The sequence below is a fragment of the Hyperolius riggenbachi genome, chromosome 12, assembly GCF_040937935.1.
Source record: "Hyperolius riggenbachi isolate aHypRig1 chromosome 12, aHypRig1.pri, whole genome shotgun sequence".
Taxonomy (NCBI): Eukaryota; Metazoa; Chordata; class Amphibia; order Anura; family Hyperoliidae; genus Hyperolius; species Hyperolius riggenbachi.
The window spans coordinates 72,466,667-72,489,034 of NC_090657.1; the positions used below are offsets into that span (position 1 = coordinate 72,466,667).

Below are 22,368 nucleotides of genomic sequence, written 5' to 3' on the forward strand. Positions count from 1 at the left end.
GGAATAGGTACCTCAGTATAGGTAGTCAGGATTAGATGCCTCTGTATAGATAGTCAGGAATAGGTACCTCAGTATACATTGCCAGAATTAGATGCCTCTGTATAGATAGTCAGGAATAGGTACCTCAGTATACATAGCCAGGATTAGATGCCTCTGTATAGATAGTCAGGAATAGGTACCACAGTATAGGTAGCCAGGATTAGATGCCTCTGTATAGTCAGGAATAAGTACCTCAGTATAAATAGCCAGGATTAGATGCCTCTGTATAGATAGACAGGAATAGGTACCTCAGTATACATAGCCAGGATTAGATGCCTCTGTATAGATAGTCAGGAATAGGTACCACAGTATACATAGCCAGGTTTAGATGCCTCTGTATAGATAGACAGGAATAGGTACCTCAGTATACATAGCCAGGATTAAATGCCTCTGTATAGATAGTCAGGAATAGGTACCACAGTATAGGTAGCCAGTATTAGATGCCTCTGTATAGATAGTCAGGATTAGATGCCTCTGTATAGGTAATTCAAAAAGGTAAGGGGAAAAAATAACAATCTAATGAGCGTGTATGTCCAACAAACCCACTGTGTGGTCACTTTATTAGTGCATTAGAAAAAGTTAAAGTGCATACTCAGACAAACATCTTGTAAAATATCTGACAGATCTGTCAAAATATAAAAAAACAATATGGCCGGCCCATGCTGTAATGCAATTCACACACCACCTACAACTACCTGCCAGGAATGGTCCGCTGGACTACACCTACTAGCTATGAGCAACAGTTCAGAGAGCAGGTATCTCTGGTCGCAATCCCCAGATATTCATTTATTAATAGCATCAAGCACAATTCATGATGAAAAAGCAATGATGCTTGGCGCCTTAAGCTGATGCTGTCATTCCTCAAACAATTGCCAATTAGAAATGGCCCGAATGGTTCGAGGCGAACTTTGGGTGGTTCGCCTTCGCCGGCGAACTTTCCTGGAAGTTCGATTCACCCCATAATGCTCCATTAGTGTCAACTTTGACCCTCTACATCACAGTCAGCAGGCACATTGTAGCCAATCAGGCTACACTCAGTCCTGGAGCCACTCCCCCCTTATATAAGGCAGGCTCCGCTGGCCATTACACTCACTCGTGTGCCTGCAATAGTGAGAGTAGGGTGAGCTGCTTCAGACTGTTTCTCCTAGGGAAAGATTAGTTAGGCTCTTGGCTTGTTAGCTTGCTCCTGGCTGATTGTTATTGCTAAAATAGTACCAACCAACAGCTCTTTTGAGAGCTAATATTCTCCTGATGTGTTTTTTTTTTTGTGTTGCTCACTGACACTGACATTATACAGCCCTATCTGTTGCAGCTGGACCTTGGTAATTGTTATTACTGTGCCAGCCAGGCCCTGCCTAACTATCTATACTGGGACACCTACCTATGCCTTCTTAACTACTGGGGCACCTACTTACCTTTACGGGGACACCTACCTATGCCTACCTACCTACATTAGGGGACCTACCTATGCCTACTTACCTATACTGTGACTCCTACCTATGCCTACCTACCTATACTGTGACTCCTACCTATGCCTACCTACCTATACTGGGACACCTACCTATGCCTACCTACCTATACTGGGTCTCCTACCTATGCCTAGCTAACTACTGAGGCACCTACCTATGCCTATCTACCTATACTGGGACACCTACCCATGCCTACCTACCTATACGGGGACACCTACCTATGCCTAGCTAACTACTGGGGCACCTACCTATGCCTACCTACCTATACTGGGTCTCCTACTTATGCCTAGCTAACTACTGAGGCACCTACCTATGGCTATCTACCTATACTGGGACACCTACCTATGCCTACCTACCTATACTGGGACTCCTACCTATGCCTAGCTAACTACTGGGGCACCTACCTATGCCTACCTACCTATACTGGGTCTCCTACCTATGCCTAGCTAACTACTGAGGCACCTACCTATGCCTATCTACCTATACTGGGACACCTACCTATGCCTACCTACCTATACTGGGATTCCTACCTATGCCTAGCTAACTACTGGGACACCTACCTATGCCTACCTACCTATACTGGGATTCCTACCTATGCCTACCTACATACAAGAAGATAATAAGGTAGTTGCTTCATTGTTATCTCTGTTTAGATAGTTAGGAATAGGTACCTCAGTATACATAGCCAAGATTAGATGCCTCTGTATAGTCAGGAATAGGTACCTCAGTATAGGTACCATAGGTGCCTCTGTATAGATAGACAGGAATAGGTACCTCAGTATAGATAGCCAGGAATAGATGCCTCTGTATAGATAGTCAGGAATAGGTACCTCATTATACATACAGTAGACAGGATTAGATGCCTCTGTATAGATAGTCAGGAATAGGTACCTCAGTATAGATAGGCAGGATTAGATACCTCTGTATAGATAGCCAGGAATAGGTACCTCAGTATAGATAGGCAGGATTAGATACCTCTGTATAGATAGCCAGGAATAGGTACCTCAGTATAGATAGGCAGGATTAGATACCTCTGTATAGATAGCCAGGAATATGTACCTCAGTATAGATAGTCAGGATTAGATGCCTCTGTATAGATAGCCAGGAATAGGTACCTCAGTATAGATAGTCAGGATTAGATACCTCTGTATAGATAGTCAGGAATAGGTACCTCAGTATAGATAGGCAGGATTAGATACCTCTGTATAGATAGCCAGGAATAGGTACCACAGTATAGATAGTCAGGATTAGATGCCTCTGTCTAGATAGTCAGGAATAGGTACCTCAGTATAGATAGTCAGGATTAGATGCCTCTTTATAGGTAGCCAGGAATAGGTACCTCAGTCAGGATTATGCCACCATGAAGCGTGTACAAAAGCAAGCAATGCAGCATGTGTAAAAACACAAGGCATTGCGGCTCAGAGACAAACGAAGCTACCGTTGTAAAGCAGAAGTCTCTCACCCATGCGCTGGACAACCACTTTCTATCTGGTCTCAAGATGCTGCTAAGTCCATAACACAGGGCTTCAGCTCAGAGCCGCGCTGCACAGAGCGCTGGGTGGATGACACACGGCGGACCTCCGTATGCAGCTACACACTGATGGCACGCTGATGCAGGTGGCATGGACGGTGTTGCAACGTGGTACCCGGTAGGAAACGCCTCTGTATAGGTAGCCAGGATTAGATGCCTCTGTATAGTCAGGAAATCGGTACCTCAGTATAGATATCCAGGATTAGATGCCTGTCTAGATAGTCAGGAATAGGTACCTCAGTATAGTCAGGATTAGATTCCTCTTTATAGGTAGCCAGGATTAGATGCCTCAGTATAGATAGACAGGATTAGATGCCTCAGTATAGTCAGGATTAGATGACTCTGTATAGATAGTCAGGAATAGGTACCTCAGTATAGATAGCCAGGATTAGATGTCTACCTACCTACCTATACTGGGACTCCTACCTATGCCTAGCTGACTACTGGGGCACCTACCTATGCCTACATGCCTATACTGGGACTCCTACCTATGCCTAGCTAACTACTGGGACTACCTACCTATACTGGGACTCCTACCTATGCCTACCTACATACAAGAAGATAATAAGGTCGTTGCTTCATTGTTATCTCTGTCTAGATAGTCAGGAATAGGTACTTCAGTATACATAGCCAGGATTAGATGCCTCTGTATAGATAGTCAGGAATAGGTACCTCAGTATACATAGCCAGGATTAGATTCCTCTGTATAGATAGTCAGGAAATAGGTACCTCAGTATAGATAGCCAGGATTAGATGCCTCTGTCTAGATCAGGGGTCCCCAAATGTTTTGGGTCGAGGGCCGGGTCAACATACTTCAGACAGCTGGGGGCCCGGAGTATATATAAAATGATGTAGAAGTCTGCGGGCCAGACAGTAAAGCATACCCAGGTAACAACCTGCAGTCCAATTGGACAGCAGTGTCATCTGATGTGGAATTTGAATGGAAAGCAGCAAAAAAGTTGGAAATATACATCTGGAAATATGCCTGAAGAAGGGGACTAGATCCCAGAAAGCTTGCATCATTTAACTCTATTAGTTAGCCATTAAAAGGTATTATTTTTTTACAAAACGTTGTTTTTTTCTACCTATATAATTGGAATGCAGCGAATTACTGCTTTCTGGCTTCCATGTGGATGGGTGGTGCCAGCACTGCTATTTTATATGCGGACCACCAATATTTAAAGATGTAGCTGATCGCATCTTTAAGTAATACATTTTGTGTGGGGGGCCGGTAAAAATGCCTCTGGGGGCCACATTCGGCCCGCAGGCCTTAGTTTGAGGCCCACTGGTCTAAATAGTCAGGAATAGGTACCTCAGTATAGTCAGGATTAGATGCCTCTTTATAGGTAGTCAGGATTAGATGCCTCAGATAGATAGCCAAGATTAGATTCCTCTGTATAGTCAGGAACAGGTACCTCAGTATAGGTAGCCAGGATTAGATGCCTCTGTATAGATAGTCAGGAATAGGTACCTCAGGATACATAGTCTGTATAGTCCAGAATAGGTACCTCAGTATACATAGCCAGGATTAGATGTCTCTGTATAGATATCCAGGAATAGGTACCTCAGTATACATAGTCAGGATTAGATGCCTCTGTATAGATAGTCAGGAATAGATACCTCAGTATAGGTAGCCAGGATTAGATGCCTCTGTATAGATAGTCAGGAACAGGTACCTCAGTATAGGTAGCCAGGATTAGATGCCTCAGTATAGTCAGGATTAGATGCCTCTGTATACATAGTCAGGAATAGGTACCTCAGTATAGATAGCCAGGATTAGATGCCTCTGTATAGATAGCCAGGATTAGATGCCTCTGTATAGTCAGGATTAGAGGCCTCAGTATAGGTAGCCAGGATTAGATGCCTTTCTATAGATAGTCAGGATTAGATGCCTCTTTATAGGTAGCCAGGATTAGATGCCTCAGTATAGATAGTCAGGATTAGATGCCTCTGTATAGATAGTCAGGAATAGGTACCTCAGTATAAATAGCCAAGATTAGATGCCTCTGTATAGTCAGGAATAGTTACCTCAGTATACACCAGGATTATATGCCTCTGTATATAGTCAGGAATAGGTACCTCAGTATAGATAGCCAGGATTAAATGCCTCTCTACAGTCAGGAATAGGTACCTCAGTATAGATAGTCAGGATTAGATGCCTCTTTATAGGTAGTCAAGAATAGGTACCTTAGTATAGATCAGCTATGGCGAACCTATGGCACGCGTGCTAGACCCAGTTTGTGACAGCTATCTGGAGTGCCATTTACCTTCCGTGTCATTATTGAACTGGCAGTGAATTTATATTTCTTTGGCTGCATTTTCCCAGTGTTGGCTTCCAACACTTGGGTGATCCTCGCTCCACGGACATTTGGGTTTTTATTGGTGGGTGGGTTGGACAGGCATCGGGCTTCTGACATCCAATATTGCATTTTACCCTTTTTTGATACAATAAAGCGATGATTTTTCATACCATTTAATCCCTTGTCAAGTATTGGTTTAATCACGCTTTGCACTTCAAACTCCTTTTTATTACACCTCATGTATAGGTAGTCAGTATTAGATGGCTCTGTATAGGTAGTCAGGATTAGATGCCTCTGTATAGTCAGGATTAGATGCCTCTGTATAGATAGTCAGTATTAGATGCCTCTGCATAGATAGTCAGGATTAGATGGCTCTGTATAGGTAGTCAGGATTCGATGGCTCTGTATAGGTAGTCAGGATTCGATGCCTCTGTATAGCCAGGATTCAATGCCTCTGTATAGTCAGGATTTGATGCCTCTGTATAGTCAGGATTAGATGCCTCTATATAGGTAGCCATGCGGAGGGGGGACACAGCAGCAGAGGCTCAGCTGTCATCGGATAGTCACTTCGGCGAGGATCCACTCTCTGCAGCTACAAACTTGGTGGACCTCCGTATGCAGCTACACGCTGATGCAGGGGGCATAGGCGGCATTGTTACGTGGTACCCGGAAGGAAACGCTTATGTATAGGTAGCCAGGATTAGATGCTTTTGTAGTAGAAGTAGTCAGGATTAGATGCCTCTGTATAGGTAGCCAGGATTAGATGCTTCTGTATAGGAAGTCAGGATTATATGCCTCTGTATAGGTAGCCAGGATTAGATGCTTCTGTATAGATAGTCAGGATTAGATGCCTCTGTATAGGTAGCCAGGATTAGATGCTTCTGTATAGGTAGTCAGTATTAGATGCCCCTGTATAGGTAGCCAGGATTAGATGCTTCTGTATAGGTAGTCAGGATTAGATGCCTCTGTATAGGTAGTCAGGATTAGATGCCGTAGTATAGGTAGCCAGGATTAGATGCCTCTGTATAGGTAGTCAGGATTCGATGCCTCTGTATAGGTAGTCAGGATTAGATGCCTCTGTATAGATAGTCAGGAACAGGTACCTCAGTATAGGTAGCCAGGATTAGATGCCTCTCTATAGTCAGGAATAGGTACCTCAGTATAGGTAGCCAGGATTAGATGCCTCAGTATAGTCAGGATTAGATGCCTCTGTATACATAGTCAGGAATAGGTACCTCAGTATAGGTAGCCAGGATTAGATGCCTCTCTATAGTCAGGAATAGGTACCTCAGTATAGGTAGCCAGGATTAGATGCCTCAGTATAGTCAGGATTAGATGCCTCTGTATACATAGTCAGGAATAGGTACCTCAGTATAGATAGCCAGGATTAGATGCCTCTGTATAGTCAGGATTAGATGCCTCAGTATAGATAGCCAGGATTAGATGCCTCTGTATAGTCAGGATTAGAGGCCTCAGTATAGGTAGCCAGGATTAGATGCCTCTCTATAGATAGTCAGGATTAGATGCCTCTTTATAGGTAGCCAGGATTAGATGCCTCAGTATAGATAGTCAGGATTAGATGCCTCTGTATAGATAGTCAGGAATAGGTACCTCAGTATAAATAGCCAAGATTAGATGCCTCTGTATAGATAGTCAGGAATAGTTACCTCAGTATACACCAGGATTATATGCCTCTGTATATAGTCAGGAATAGGTACCTCAGTATAGATAGCCAGGATTAAATGCCTCTCTACAGTCAGGAATAGGTACCTCAGTATAGATAGTCAGGATTAGATGCCTCTTTATAGGTAGTCAGGAATAGGTACCTTAGTATAGATCAGCTATGGCGAACCTATGGCACGCGTGCTAGACCCAGCACGCATAGCCTCATCTGCAGACACGCCATCGCTGCTGCGCTATGTCCCGGATTTAACAGTTCATAGCCCGCAGCCCCGCTCCAGTCTGCAGGGCTACGGGAAGATGACGCCCGAAGCCCTGCACTGGAGACTATTTGTGTCTCCAGTACAGGGCTTCGGGCGCCATCTTCTTGTAGCCCTGCATTCTGCCTGTCAGCGCGGGAGACTGCAGGAGCATCATCTGGGGAACTGCACACCAGAGACCGCCGGGAGAGGAGACTTCTGTCAGGTGAGTAAATTTTTTTTTCTTTGCAGGTGAAATGCTGCCATCTTTGCGTTTATTTTTGGTGAAAAGCTGCCATCATTGCGTTTATTTTCTGGTGAAAAGCTGCCCTCATTGCGTTTATTTTCTGGTGAAATGCCGCCATCATTGCGTTTATTTTCTGGTGAAAAGCTGCACTCACTGTGTTTATTTTCTGGTGAAAAGCTGCCCTCATTGTGTTTATTTTCTGGTGAAATGCTGCCATCATTGCGTTTATTTTCAGGTGAAAAGCTGCACTCACTGTGTTTATTTTCTGGTGAAAAGCTGCCCTCATTGCGTTTATTTTCTGCTGAAATGTTGCCCACTGCGTTTATTTTCTGCTGAAATGTTGCCCACATTGTGTTATTTTCTGCTGAAATGTGGCCCACTGCATTATTTTCTGCTGAAATGTTGCCCACTGCGTTTATTTTCTGCTGAAATGTTGCCCACTGCGTTATTTCCTGCTGAAATGTTGCCCACTGCGTTTATTTTCTGCTGAAATGTGGCCCACTGCGTTTATTTTCTGCTGAAATGTTGCCCACTGCGTTTATTTTCTGCTGAAATGCTGCCCACTGCGTTTATTTTCTTCTTAAAAGTTGCCCAAAAAATAAAACACTAATGAGCGTGTATGTCCAACAAACCCACTGTGTTGTCACTTTATTAGTGCATTAGAAAAAGTTAAAGTGCATACTCAGACAAACATCTTGTAAAATATCTGACAGATCTGTCAAAATATTAAAAACAGTATGGCCGGCCAACGTTGTAATGTCATTCATACACCACCTACAACTACCTGCCAGAAATGGTCCGCTGGACTACACCTACTAGCTATAAGCAACATTTCAGAGAGCAGGTATCTCTGGTCGCAATCCCCAGATATTTATTTGCATGTTAATAGCATCAAGCACAATTCATGATGAAAAAGCAATAATGCTTGGCACCTTAAGCTGATGCTCTCATTCCTCAAACAATTGCCAACGCAATAATTCCGGCAGTGTCCACACTATTCCAGCAGAGTGTCCAGATCACAACTCAATCGTAGTTATTGAATCAGTTAGCACTCTTGAGTATGGAATATGGCACCATGAAGCGTGTACAAAAGCAAGCGATGCAGCATGTGGAAGCACAAGACATTGCCGCCCAGAGACAAACGAAGCTACTGTTGTAAAGCAGAAATCTCTATTCAATCCATTGGACAACTGCTTCCTATCTGGTCTCAAGATGCTGCTAAGTCCATAACACAGGGCTTCAGAGTGCTGGGTGGATGACACACGGTGGACCTCCGTATGCAGCTACACGCTGATGCAGTGGGCATGGGTGGCGTTGTTATGTGGTACCCGGAAGGAAACGCTTCTGTATAGGTAGCCAGGATTAGATGCCTCTGTAGTAGTCAGGATTAGATGCCTCTGTAGAAGTAATCAGGATTAGATGCCTCTGTATAGATAGTCCGGATTAGATGCCTCTGTATAGATAGCCAGGATTAGATGCCTCTGTAGAAGTAGTCCGGATTAGATGCCTCTGTATAGATAGCCAGGATTAGATGCCTCTGTATAGATAGTCAGGATTAGATGCCTCTGTAAAGGTAGTCAGGATTAGATGGCTCTGTATAGGTAGCAAGGATTAGATAGCTCTGTGTAGGTAGCCAGGATTAGATGGCACTGTATAGGTAGCCAGAATTGGATAGCTCTGTATAGGTAGCCAGGGTTAGATGCCTCTGTATAGATAGTCAGGATTAGATGCCTCTGTATAGGTAGCCAGGATTAGATGCTTCTGTATAGATAGTCAGGATTAGATGCCTCTGTATAGGTAGTCAGGATTAGATGCCCCTGTATAGGTAGCCAGTATTAGATGCTTCTGTATAGGTAGTCAGGATTAGATGCCTCTGTATAGGTAGTCAGGATTAGATGCCTCTGTATAGGTAGTCAGGATTAGATGCCTCTGTATAGGTAGTCAGGATTAGATGCCTCTATATAGATAGTCAGGATTAGATGCCTCTGTGTAGGTAGTCAGGATTAGATGCTTCTGTATAGGTAGTCAGGATTAGATGCTTCTGTATAGATAGTCAGGATTAGATGCCTCTGTATAGGTAGCCAGGATTAGATGCTTCTGTATAGGTAGTCAGGATTAGATGCCCCTGTATAGGTAGCCAGTATTAGATGCTTCTGTATAGGTAGTCAGGATTAGATGCCTCTGTATAGGTAGTCAGGATTAGATGCCTCTGTATAGGTAGTCAGGATTAGATGCCTCTGTATAGATAGTCAGGATTAGATGCCTCTGTGTAGGTAGTCAGGATTAGATGCTTCTGTATAGGTAGTCAGTATTAGATGGCTGTGTATAGGTAGTCAAGATTAGATGCCTCTGTATAGTCAGGATTAGATGCCTCTGTATAGGTAGCCAGGATTAGATGCTTCTGTATAGGAAGTCAGGATTATATGCCTCTGTATAGGTAGCCAGGATTAGATGCTTCTGTATAGATAGTCAGGATTAGATGCCTCTGTATAGGTAGCCAGGATTAGATGCTTCTGTATAGGTAGTCAGGATTAGATGCCCCTGTATAGGTAGCCAGTATTAGATGCTTCTGTATAGGTAGTCAGGATTAGATGCCTCTGTATAGGTAGTCAGGATTAGATGCCTCTGTATAGGTAGTCAGGATTAGATGCCTCTATATAGATAGTCAGGATTAGATGCCTCTGTGTAGGTAGTCAGGATTAGATGCTTCTGTATAGGTAGTCAGTATTAGATGGCTGTGTATAGGTAGTCAAGATTAGATGCCTCTGTATAGTCAGGATTAGATGCCTCTGTATAGGTAGCCAGGATTAGATGCTTCTGTATAGGAAGTCAGGATTATATGCCTCTGTATAGGTAGCCAGGATTAGATGCTTCTGTATAGATAGTCAGGATTAGATGCCTCTGTATAGGTAGCCAGGATTAGATGCTTCTGTATAGGTAGTCAGGATTAGATGCCCCTGTATAGGTAGCCAGTATTAGATGCTTCTGTATAGGTAGTCAGGATTAGATGCCTCTGTATAGGTAGTCAGGATTAGATGCCTCTGTATAGGTAGTCAGGATTAGATGCCTCTATATAGATAGTCAGGATTAGATGCCTCTGTGTAGGTAGTCAGGATTAGATGCTTCTGTATAGGTAGTCAGTATTAGATGGCTGTGTATAGGTAGTCAAGATTAGATGCCTCTGTATAGTCAGGATTAGATGCCTCTGTATAGATAGTCAGGATTAGATGCCTCTGTATAGGTAGCCAGGATTAGATGCTTCTGTATAGGAAGTCAGGATTATATGCCTCTGTATAGGTAGCCAGGATTAGATGCTTCTGTATAGATAGTCAGGATTAGATGCCTCTGTATAGGTAGCCAGGATTAGATGCTTCTGTATAGGTAGTCAGGATTAGATGCCCCTGTATAGGTAGCCAGTATTAGATGCTTCTGTATAGGTAGTCAGGATTAGATGCCTCTGTATAGGTAGTCAGGATTAGATGCCTCTGTATAGGTAGTCAGGATTAGATGCCTCTATATAGATAGTCAGGATTAGATGCCTCTGTGTAGGTAGTCAGGATTAGATGCTTCTGTATAGGTAGTCAGTATTAGATGGCTGTGTATAGGTAGTCAAGATTAGATGCCTCTGTATAGTCAGGATTAGATGCCTATGTATAGATAGTCAGGATTAGATGCCTCTGCATAGATAGTCAAGATTAGATGGCTCTGTATAGGTAGTCAGGATTCAATGCCTCTGTATAGTCAGGATTCGATGCCTCTGTATAGATAGTCAGGATTAGATGCCTCTGTGTAGGTAGTCAGGATTAGATGCCTCTGTATAGATAGTCAGTATTAGATGGCTGTGTATAGGTAGTCAGGATTAGATTCCTCTGTATAGATAGTCAGTATTAGATGCCTCTGTATAGGTAGCCAGGATTAGATGCCTCTGTATAGGTAGCCAGGATTAGATGCTTCTGTATAGGTAGTCAGGATTAGATGCCTCTGTATAGGTAGTCAGGATTAGATGCCTCTGTATAGGTAGTCAGGATTAGATGCCTCTGTATAGATAGTCAGGATTAGATGCCTCTGTGTAGGTAGTCAGGATTAGATGTTTCTGTATAGGTAGTCAGTATTAGATGGCTGTGTATAGGTAGTCAAGATTAGATGCCTCTGTATAGTCAGGATTAGATGCCTCTGTATAGATAGTCAGTATTAGATGCCTCTGCATAGATAGTCAGGATTAGATGGCTCTGTATAGGTAGTCAGGATTAGATGGCTCTGTATAGGTAGTCAGGATTCGATGCCTCTGTATAGTCAGGATTCAATGCCTCTGTATAGTCAGGATTCGATGCCTCTGTATAGATAGTCAGGATTAGATGCCTCTGTGTAGGTAGTCAGGATTAGATGCCTCTGTATAGATAGTCAGTATTAGATGGCTGTGTATAGGTAGTCAGGATTAGATGCCTCTGTATAGATAGTCAGTATTAGATGCCTCTGTATAGGTAGCCAGGATTAGATGCCTCTGTATAGGTAGTCAGGATTAGATGCCTCTGTATAGCCAGGATTAGATGCTTCTTTATAGGTAGCCAGGATTAGATGGCTCTGTATAGATAGTCAGTATTAGATGCCTCTATATAGGTAGCCATGCGGAGGGGGGACACAGCAGCAGAGGCTCAGCTGTCATCGGATAGTCACTTCGGCCAGGATCCACTCTCTGCAGCTACAAACTTGGTGGACCTCCGTATGCAGCTACACGCTGATGCAGGGGGCATGGGCGGCATTGTTAAGTGGTACCCGGAAGGAAACGCTTATGTATAGGTAGCCAGGATTAGATGCTTTTGTAGAAGTAGTCAGGATTAGATGCCTCTGTATAGATAGTCAGGATTAGATGCCTCTGTATAGGTAGCCAGGATTAGATGCTTCTGTATAGGAAGTCAGGATTATATGCCTCTGTATAGGTAGCCAGGATTAGATGCTTCTGTATAGATAGTCAGGATTAGATGCCTCTGTATAGGTAGCCAGGATTAGATGCTTCTGTATAGGTAGTCAGGATTAGATGCCTCTGTATAGGTAGCCAGGATTAGATACTTCTGTATAGGTAGTCAGGATTAGATGCCTCTGTATAGGTAGTCAGGATTAGATGCCGCAGTATAGGTAGACAGGATTAGATGCCTCTGTATAGGTAGTCAGGATCAGATGCCTCTGTATAGGTAGTCAGTATTAGATGGCTGTGTATAGGTAGTCAAGATTCGATGCCTCTGTATAGTCAGGATTAGATGTCTCTGTATAGTAGTCAGGATTCGATGCCTCTGTATAGTCAGGATTCAATGCCTCTGTATAGATAGTCAGGATTAGATGCCTCTGTATAGGTAGTCAGGATTAGATGCATCTGTATAGCCAGGATTAGATGCGTCTGTATAGATAGTCAGTATTAGATGCCTCTGTGCAGATAGTCAGGATTAGATGCCTTTGGTTAGGTAGTCAGGATTAGATGCCTCTGTATAGCCAGGATTAGATGCTTCTTTATAGGTAGCCAGGATTAGATGGCTCTGTATAGATAGTCAGAATCAGATGCCTCTATATAGGTAGCCAGGCGGAGGGGGTATGCAGCAGCAGTGGCTCAGCTGTCATCGGATAGTCACTTCGGCCAAGATCCACGCTCTGCAGCTACAAAATTCTTCCTGTCCTATGTTCCAGCTCACAGCAAGAGCGCCCCTAGGGAGCACTCTTAATGTGAGATGGAGCACAAGAACAGGAAGAAGTTTGTAGCTGCAGAGCGTGGATCGTGGCGAAGTTAGTATCTGATGACTCCCTCAATGGCAGCACTGTGGTAGGAACAAGCGGGCCCCTCAGGGGCCCGGTTGCACAGGCAACTGCTGCGACCTTGGCCCCTATGCCCTGATCCTCCTCCTAAAAATGTGTTGTTGTTTTTTTAGATATCCCAGTTTTATTTAATATTTAAATCTACTTTTTAAGTTTTTACTGTTTCATTGTCTCTGCTCAATAGCCCTTTATTGAAGTATGCCAGAGCTACAATCTATGAACTGTTGACCCTTTTTAATCTATTTTCTGCTCTCAGAAGCCATTTTCTGTATTATAGCTGGAATTCCTTATCAGTGAGGGTTACGCTGTGGTCCCACCCAGTCCCAAGCCAGTCACTTGCATGCCTGATGTTTAACTCTTTCAGGCAGGGAAAGAAAAAAAGGAACACAGCATAGTTATTTGTATGCTTGGCGCTGTACATACACATGTCTATGTCATCATGTCACCTCGTGCATCCTTTCAAGGGTACCTGAAGTGAAAAAAAGATAATTGAACACTTACCTCAGTAGTGGGAAGCCTCTGGAGAGTTCAGAGTCTTCTCAATCCTCCTTGATCCCACCGATCCAGAACTTATTCGACAAGGGCTTGAGGAGGTTATGGAAACAAAACATTTAATTTATCAATACTGTTATAAACGTTGATTAATATTATTAAAATATGAATGACTCCATTCACATAAAAAACATTACTTCAAGGTGGTAATTTAGGAATGATCTCTGTATAGGCATGCTAGCGGGCTATCTGCTGAGTAGCCTGTTCTGTTGTATGGAAAGGGGAGGGGAAAAGGGGTGAGCTGGAGGTGTAGGAAAAACAATAGAAGATAACTGTCAGACAATGCTGACCTAAAGTGTGCAATGGCTGAAGGGAATGCCAGGAACATTGGGGGCACCTGGACACACACTTCAGACTACTTGAACAATTTATTTGAGCAGCAAGATTCTAATATACTGTATATGCTTTATAAGTGTTGTGCAGTTACGTTCAGGACACTCAAGCAGTCCCCACAATATCTATACCAGAGGTGTAACCACAGAGAGCAGCCCCAGTGACTGCAGGGGGTTCCAGAGCTGTGGGGGCACAGCTTCTAACCTCCCCCCCCCCCTCCAATACAGGGGCCCATCTCACATATCATAAAATGCAGCACATTAGCCAGTATAGAAAATGTAGTGCATACATGTGAAATCAGCCCGGTAGACTTGGGCACAGGACACAGCAGGTATATAGCTGATCCCAGGGCCGGCCCGAGACTTTTTGCCGCCTGAGGCAAATTTTAAAAAAAATTATTGCTGCCGCCGCCGAGCTGGAGGGGTAGCGGGCAGGGCGGGGGTATTGTGCGTAGCGGCGGGGAGGGGGGTCGGACCCCCCCCCCCTCCCTCGCCTGGGTCCCCGTCCTCCGCTCCCCTCCAGCCTTAAATACATCAGAACTAGCGCAACTCGTAAGAGGCAGTGGGCGGGGAGGACTCACCTCTTCCTCGCTCGATCCAGCGTGCGCTCCACTGACGTCCCTTCCTGCAGCGCCGTCCATTTACAATACAGTGGGCGGCGTGCAGGAAGTGACGTCAGTGGAGCGCACGCTGGATCGAGCGAGGAAGACGTGAGTCCTCCCCGCCCACTGCTTCTTACGAGTTGCGCTAGTTCTGATGTATTTAAGGCTGGAGGGGAGCGGAGGACGGGGACCCAGGCGATGGAGGGGGGGTCCGACCCCCCTCCCCGCCGCTAGGCCCAATACCCCCGTCCTGCCCGCTACCCCTCCAGCTGGGCGGCCGGCTCCCCGCACCCTCCGACGGGCGGATGCCGCCCCTAGAAATTTGCCGCCTGAGGTAAAAGTTTCACCCCGCCTCATGAGCGGGCCGGCCCTGGCTGATCCTGCTTCTGCACAAGTCCGGGCCGTGTTAATTACTATTCCTCCTCCAGGCCGCCATGGATAGGGGGGAATGATATAATTTGGCTTCCAGCGATTGCTGGAGGCCGATTTATTGTGTGATTTAAGCAACTTCGGCTCTGTCTTCTGACAGCGCCAACGTTACTCACTGAGCGCTGTGTGATGTGATTCCTATAATAGTCTATGGTGGCGCCGGCTGCGCTCAAATCTAGCAGTGCTAAAAATCACTTCTCCGAATGCAGCCCATATATAAAATGTATCACATTGGCCCATATGGAAAATGTAGCACTTTAGTCCATATGGAAAATGCAGCACTTTAGCCCATATGGAAAATGCAGCACTTTAGCCCATATGGAAAATGCAGCACGTTAGCCCATATAGAAAATGCAGCACGTTAGCCCATATACAAAATGCAGCACGTTAGCCCATATGGAAGAGTAGAAGTATTGGAGGCTGGCACTTCCAAACGTGAAAAAAGCTCTTTATTGAAACATTAAAATTAGTGGTAATACAGCTGTATTACCACTAATTTTAATGCTTCAATAAAGAGCTTTTTTCACGTTTGGAAGTGTCAGCCTCCAATACTTCTACTACACGAATTGGATCCAGAGGTGTGAGGATCCTTTGAGGCTTTGGCACCCATATCCCTGCTTTATATGAGTGCCACTCTTTTTACCAGCCCATATGGAAAATGCAGCACTTTAGCCCATATGGAAAATGCAGCACTTTAGCCCATATGGAAAATGCAGCACGTTAGCCCATATGGAAAATGCAGCACTTTAGCCCATATGGAAAATGCAGCACATTAGCCCATATGGAAAATACAGCACGTTAGCCCATATACATAATGCAGTCCATATATAAAAAGCAGCACATTAGCCCATAAACAAAATGCAGCCCATTAATAAAATGAAGCATGTTAGCCCATATAGAAAATAAGCAGGTTAATCCATATAGAAACAGCAGCCTATATATGAATTGCAGCACATTAGCCCATACAGAAAATGAAGCACATTAGCCCATATAGAAGTTAAAAAGATTAGGCCACACATAAAATGAGCATATTAGCCCAGACAGAAAATGTAGACCATCTATAAAATGCAGCATATCCTACTAATATTATAAAAGGGGAAGTTCGGATGTTTGCTACTCGATCACGCAAAAATGGCTGAAGGAATTTGAATGAAATTTGGCACACACATAGTATATTACCTGAAATAACATATAGGATACTTTTTATCCCCATAACCAAAAAGTGGGCGGAGACAAATACAAATTTCACTGGGAAAATGTAAACTGCAGCCATTCTTACACTGGTAATAGCAGGGTTCTCAAACTTTGCACAGTTGGCCACTGGGTGACTGGGATTAATATTCAGAAAAGTGGGTGGAGCCTACAAAAGCCAATCAGAATTCACCTATTGATTTTCACAGGGAATATTTAATTGCTGCCATTCTTGCACTGTTAATGGCGCAAACCTCAAACCTGGTACAGTTGGTCATTGGGTGACTGGGGATCAAATTCAGAAAAGGGGTGGAGCCACCGTCAATCAGATTTGTTTCATTTCAATGCAAATTATTGATGCCAAAGACCACAAAGCTCACAAACTTGGTCATTGAGTAATTGTGTGTTAGGGTTAGAAAAAGTGGGCAGAGCCAACACCAGCCAAATACATACCCGGGTAACGCCAGGTCATCAGCATGTAAGCCCTTATATAAAATGCAGCATGTTAGCTCATATAGAAAATGCAGCATGTTAGCACATATAGAGAATGTAGCACGTAAGCCCATATATAAAATGCAGCACGTTAGACCATACGGAAAATGCAGCACATTTGCCTATATAGAAAATAAGTTGGCTAGCCCAAAAATAAAATGAGCATGTTAGCCCATATAGAAAATGCAGTCCATATACAAAAAGAAGCATGTTTGCCCACATAGAAAATGCAGCATCTTAAACCATATATAAAATGCAGCATGTTAGCCCATACAGAAAATGCAGCATGTTAGCCCATATACAAAACACAGGACATTAGCCCATATACAAATGCAGCACGTTAGCCCATATACAAAATGCAGCACGTTAGCCCATATACAAAATGCAGCACGTTAGCCCATATACAAAATGCAGCACATTAGCCCATATACAAAATGCAGCACATTAGCCCATATACAAAATGCAGCACGTTAGCCCGTATACAAAACGCAGCACGTTAGCCCGTATAAAAAACGCAGCACGTTAGCCCGTATACAAAACGCAGCACGTTAACCCGAATACAAAAATCAGCACGTTAGCCCGTATACAAAATGCAGCCCGTTAGACCGTATACAAAACGCAGCACATTAGCCCGTATACAAAAATCAGCACATTAGCCCGTATACAAAATGCAGCCCGTTAGCCCGTATACAAAACGCAGCACGTTAGCCCGTATACAAAACGCAGCACGTTAACCCGAATACAAAATGCAGCACGTTAGCCCGAATACAAAATGCAGCACGTTAGCCCGATTACAAAACGCAGCACGTTAGACCGTATACAAAACGCAGCACGTTAGCCTGTATACAAAACGCAGCACGTTAGCCCGTATACAAAACGCAGCACGTTAGCCCATATATAAAACGCAGCACGTTAACCCGAATACAAAACGCAGCACGTTAGCCCGAATACAAAACGCAGCATGTTAGCCCGAATACAAAATGCAGCACGTTAGTCCGTATACAAAATTCAGTACGTTAGCCCGTATACAAAATGCAGTACGTTAGCCCGTATACAAAACGCAGCACGTTAGCCCGTATACAACACGCAGCACGTTAGCCCGTATACAAAACGCAGCACGGTAGCCCGTATACAAAACGCAGCACGTTAGCCCGTAGACAAAACGCAGCACGTTAGCCCGTAGACAAAACGCAGCACGTTAGCCCGTAGACAAAACGCAGCACGCTAGCCCGTATACAAAACGCAGCACGTTAGACCGTATACAAAACGCAGCACGTTAGACCGTATACAAAACGCAGCACGTTAGCCTGTATACAAAACGCAGCACGTTAGCCCGTATACAAAACGCAGCACGTTAGCCTGTATACAAAACGCAGCACGTTAGCCCGTATAACGAACGCAGCACGTTAGCCCGTATACAAAACGCAGCACGTTAGCCCATATACAACACGCAGCACGTTAGCCCGTATACAAAATGCAGCACATTAGCCCGTATACAAAATGCAGCACGTTAGCCCATATATAAAACGCAGCACGTTAGCCCGTATACAAAATGCAGCACGTTAGCCAATAAACAAAATGCAGCATATTGACCCATATATAAAATGCAGCATGTTAGTCCATATATAAAATGCAGCATATTGACCCATATATAAAATGCAGCATGTTAGTGTATATATATATAAAATGCAGCATATTGGCCCATATATAAAATGCAGCATGTTAGCCAATATATAAAATGCAGCATGTTAGCCAATATATAAAATGCAGCACATTAGACCATATGGAAAATGCAGCACTTTAGCCCATAGGGAAAATACAGCACTTTAGACCATAGGGAAAATACAGCACTTTAGCCCATAGGGAAAATGCAGCACGGTAGCCCGTATACAAAACGCAGCACGTTAGCCCGTAGACAAAACGCAGCACGTTAGCCCGTAGACAAAACGCAGCACGTTAGACCGTATACAAAACGCAGCACGTTAGACCGTATACAAAACGCAGCACGTTAGACCGTATACAAAACGCAGCACGTTAGCCCGTATACAAAACGCAGCACGTTAGCCCGTATAATGAACGCAGCACGTTAGCCCGTATACAAAACGCAGCACGTTAGCCCATATACAACACGCAGCACGTTAGCCCGTATACAAAATGCAGCACGTTAGCCCGTATACAAAATGCAACACGTTAGCCCGTATACAAAATGCAGCACGTTAGCCCGTATACAAAATGCAGCACATTAGCCCGTATACAAAATGCAGCACGTTAGCCCATATATAAAACGCAGCACGTTAGCCCGTATACAAAATGCAGCACGTTAGCCAATAAACAAAATGCAGCATATTGACCCATATATAAAATGCAGCATGTTAGTCCATATATAAAATGCAGCATATTGACCCATATATAAAATGCAGCATGTTAGTATATATGTTACGGCCAGAACCCGAAGTTTGGCCACTTCTAGTTCTGGCCGGCCACTTCGGGTTCTGGCCGGCCAATGCGCGAAGTGGCCGCTGCGCTGCGGCCAATGTTAGAAATGGAATGATTCCTCTGAGGTTAATGTATCTTCTGGCCGCAGCGCAGCGGCCAAACGTATAACAACTTAGTGAATTTATTGCAATTCAGCCGGCGGCAATGTAACATTTCAAGCCGCCGGCTTTTTTTTTTTCTGCCTCTCTCTCCTCCCCCCCCCCCCCCCCGCCTCTCTCGCTCTCCTATGGGCCGCCGGCGGGGACACGCGTGTCCCCCCGGAGTCGTTCGTCGCGGCAGGGGGATCCTGCTGTTCTTGCAGAGCGGGTGCTGGCAGAAGCAATGTCTGCAGCCTCCCCGCTCTGCTGCCCTGGCGCCACGAACGACTCCCGGGGACACGCATGTCCCCGCCGACTGCCCATAAGAGGAGAGAGAGAGAGAGGCAGAAAAAAAAAAAGCCGGAGGCTTGAATTGTTACATTGCCGCCGGCTGAATTGCAATAAATTCACTAAGTTGTTAAACGTTTGGTCGCTGCGCTGCGGCCAGAAGATACATTAACCTCAGAGGAATCATTCCATTTCTAACATTGGCCGCAGCGCAGCGGCCACTTCGCGCATTGGCCGGCCAGAACCCGAAGTGGCCGGCCAGAACTAGAAGTGGCCAAACTTCGGGTTCTGGCCGTAACATATATATAAAATGCAGCATATTGGCCCATATATAAAATGCAGCATGTTAGCCAATATATAAAATGCAGCACATTAGACCATATGGAAAATGCAGCACTTTAGCCCATAGGGAAAATATAGCACTTTAGACCATAGGGAAAATACAGCACTTTAGCCCATAGGGAAAATGCAGCAATGTTACATGTGGCACTTGCGCCACGGTTTCCAGATTGAAAGTTCCAGGACGGAGGGGCGGAGCACAGCACTACAGCAGCAAATAGCAGGAGCATGACAGGAGCATCACATCCCTGGCACCCAACACAGAAAGCAACAAAGAGGCATGACAGCCAGGTGGAAAGGTACAGAGGAGGGGGCGGAGCTAATCGAGTGGTCGCGGTGTTACAGCTGTATTTTCTATTGCATTAGTGCAGCCGGCCCAGGGTGAAATGTCCCCCCTTTGCTAGCTGTACACTTCAGGTAGACCGCCATGGGTCTCCATGAGGCTCGCAGCAGACCCCCCTATCGCCGGTAAAGAGAATAGGACCCTTGGCTAAGGCCGCCATAGCAGCTACTATGGCTCCTATGGAGATTCCTATGCCACTTGTGCTGGAGGAGGGAGAACTCAGTGTAGGTGCTGGGAGGAGGAAGAGGTCAGGATGGGTGCTGGGCGGGGGTCAGTGTGGGTGTCGGGGGAGGGACAGGTCAGTGTGGTTGTTGGGGAAGGGAGAAGTTAGTGTGGGTTCTGGGGGGTGGGAGAGGTTAGTGTAGGGGGTGGGGGAAGGGAGAGGTCAGTGTGATTGTCGAGGAAGGGAGAGGTCAGTGTGGTTGTCGGGAAAGGGAGAGGTTAGTGTGGGTTCCGGGGGTTGGGACAGGTTAGTGTAGGGGGTGGGGGAAGGTAGAGGTCATTGTGATTGTCGGGGAAGGGAGAGGTCAGTATGATTGTCAGGGAAGGGAGAAGTTAGAGTGGATTGTGGGGGGTGGGAGAGGTCAGTGTGGATGATGGAGAGGTTAGTGTGGGTGGAGGGTGAGGTCAGTGTGTGTGTGTGTGGGTGTGTGTGTGTGTGTGTGTGTGGGGGGGGGTATGAAGTTACTGTGGGTTCTAGGGGGGGGTGATGGGTCAGTGTAGGTGATTGGTGGAGGGAGAGGCCAGTGTGGGTGTAGGGGGTGTGTGTGTTGGATGAGGAAGAAGTTACTGTGGGTTTTGGGGGTGGGGTGGGGGGGGGGGGTGAGGGATCAGTGTGTGTTGATTGGTGGAAGGAGGGGTCAGTGTGTGTGTGTGTGTGTGGGGGGGGGGTTCTTGAGGGAGAAAGTACTGTGGGTGCAGGTGGGGGGAGGGGTCAGTGTCGGTGTGTGGATAAAGGAGAAGTTAGTTGGAAGGGGGTGGAGCTCAGTGAGGGTGCTGCAATGGGGGATGCACATTCTCACCTGATCCCAAATTCCTGTCAGGGCTGCCTGCCTCTCCAAAGTGTCCTGGATAGGGGGGCGGAGCTTCTCGCGGCGGGGGGCGTGGCTTCTTGCAGCCACCTTTGTTGTATGTAAAAAAAGGCATGTGGGGGTCGGGGGGGGATGTGCCAGAGCCCCTCCCCTCTGCACGTGACGGAGCCGCATCTGTGCTTCCAGTGCCGACAGCTCCGGGGTCACGTGACAGGCTTTGTGCTTCTCCAATCACACTAAACTGCTCATAACTCCCCATCACCGCCCCCTGGAGGCCCCAAATAGCATTACACCTGTCTATCAGAGAGCCCTCCTCCACCCCCAGCAGCGATCTCTCCTCTCTGCCCCCTCTCACCCCCGCAATCTGCCCCCGAACAGCCGTCTTCACACCGCTGGCGCTGTGACCGCCAGGGGGCGCCCATGGATCGTATGATTTCCACATGAAAGCGGCGGCATTCCTCCGGGATTCCTGTTCGGGTCTTCGGGGCGGAGTCCGGAGATGGAGACATGCGGGTGGTCCCGGGTTTGGGGGTCACCGATCGCCTGAAAACCCCGCGAAGAGGCGGGAGAAGAAACACAAATGTGGCGCAGCGGCACGCGGTGGCTGTGTGTGTTCTCAACGTGGTCCGCTCTGTGGCTGTATAAAGCTCCGCTGCGGGAGCGAGGCATTCGCCTAGAGACCGCCGAGCCGAGGGGCACCTCTGCCGCTGATCGCAGCTCCGATGCTGCAACGGAAGGAAGGAATGTTTTAGTAATTATTCTTTTTATTATTTAAACATCAATCATAGAGTCACATAAGGATTTTAATACAGCAAATATATTAATGAAAGCGTTATATATATATATAGCAGCCAGAGAAAAAGCGATGTAAGCAGATATACCAAATGAC

General features: G+C 45.6%; 1 long non-coding RNA gene across 1 annotated transcript in view; it reads right to left on the reverse strand.

Moving 5' to 3' along the window:
* The window catches only part of LOC137540840 (uncharacterized), a 59,849-nt gene extending 38,299 nt beyond the window's left edge, over positions 1-21,550 (reverse strand). The window contains exons 1-2 of the long non-coding RNA XR_011025058.1: positions 21,471-21,550; positions 13,809-13,891 (exon numbers count right to left, since the gene is read on the reverse strand). This is a non-coding gene — a long non-coding RNA (uncharacterized lncRNA). The remainder of the gene's footprint in view (positions 1-13,808; positions 13,892-21,470) is intronic.
* Between the last annotated feature and the right edge of the window lie 818 nt (positions 21,551-22,368).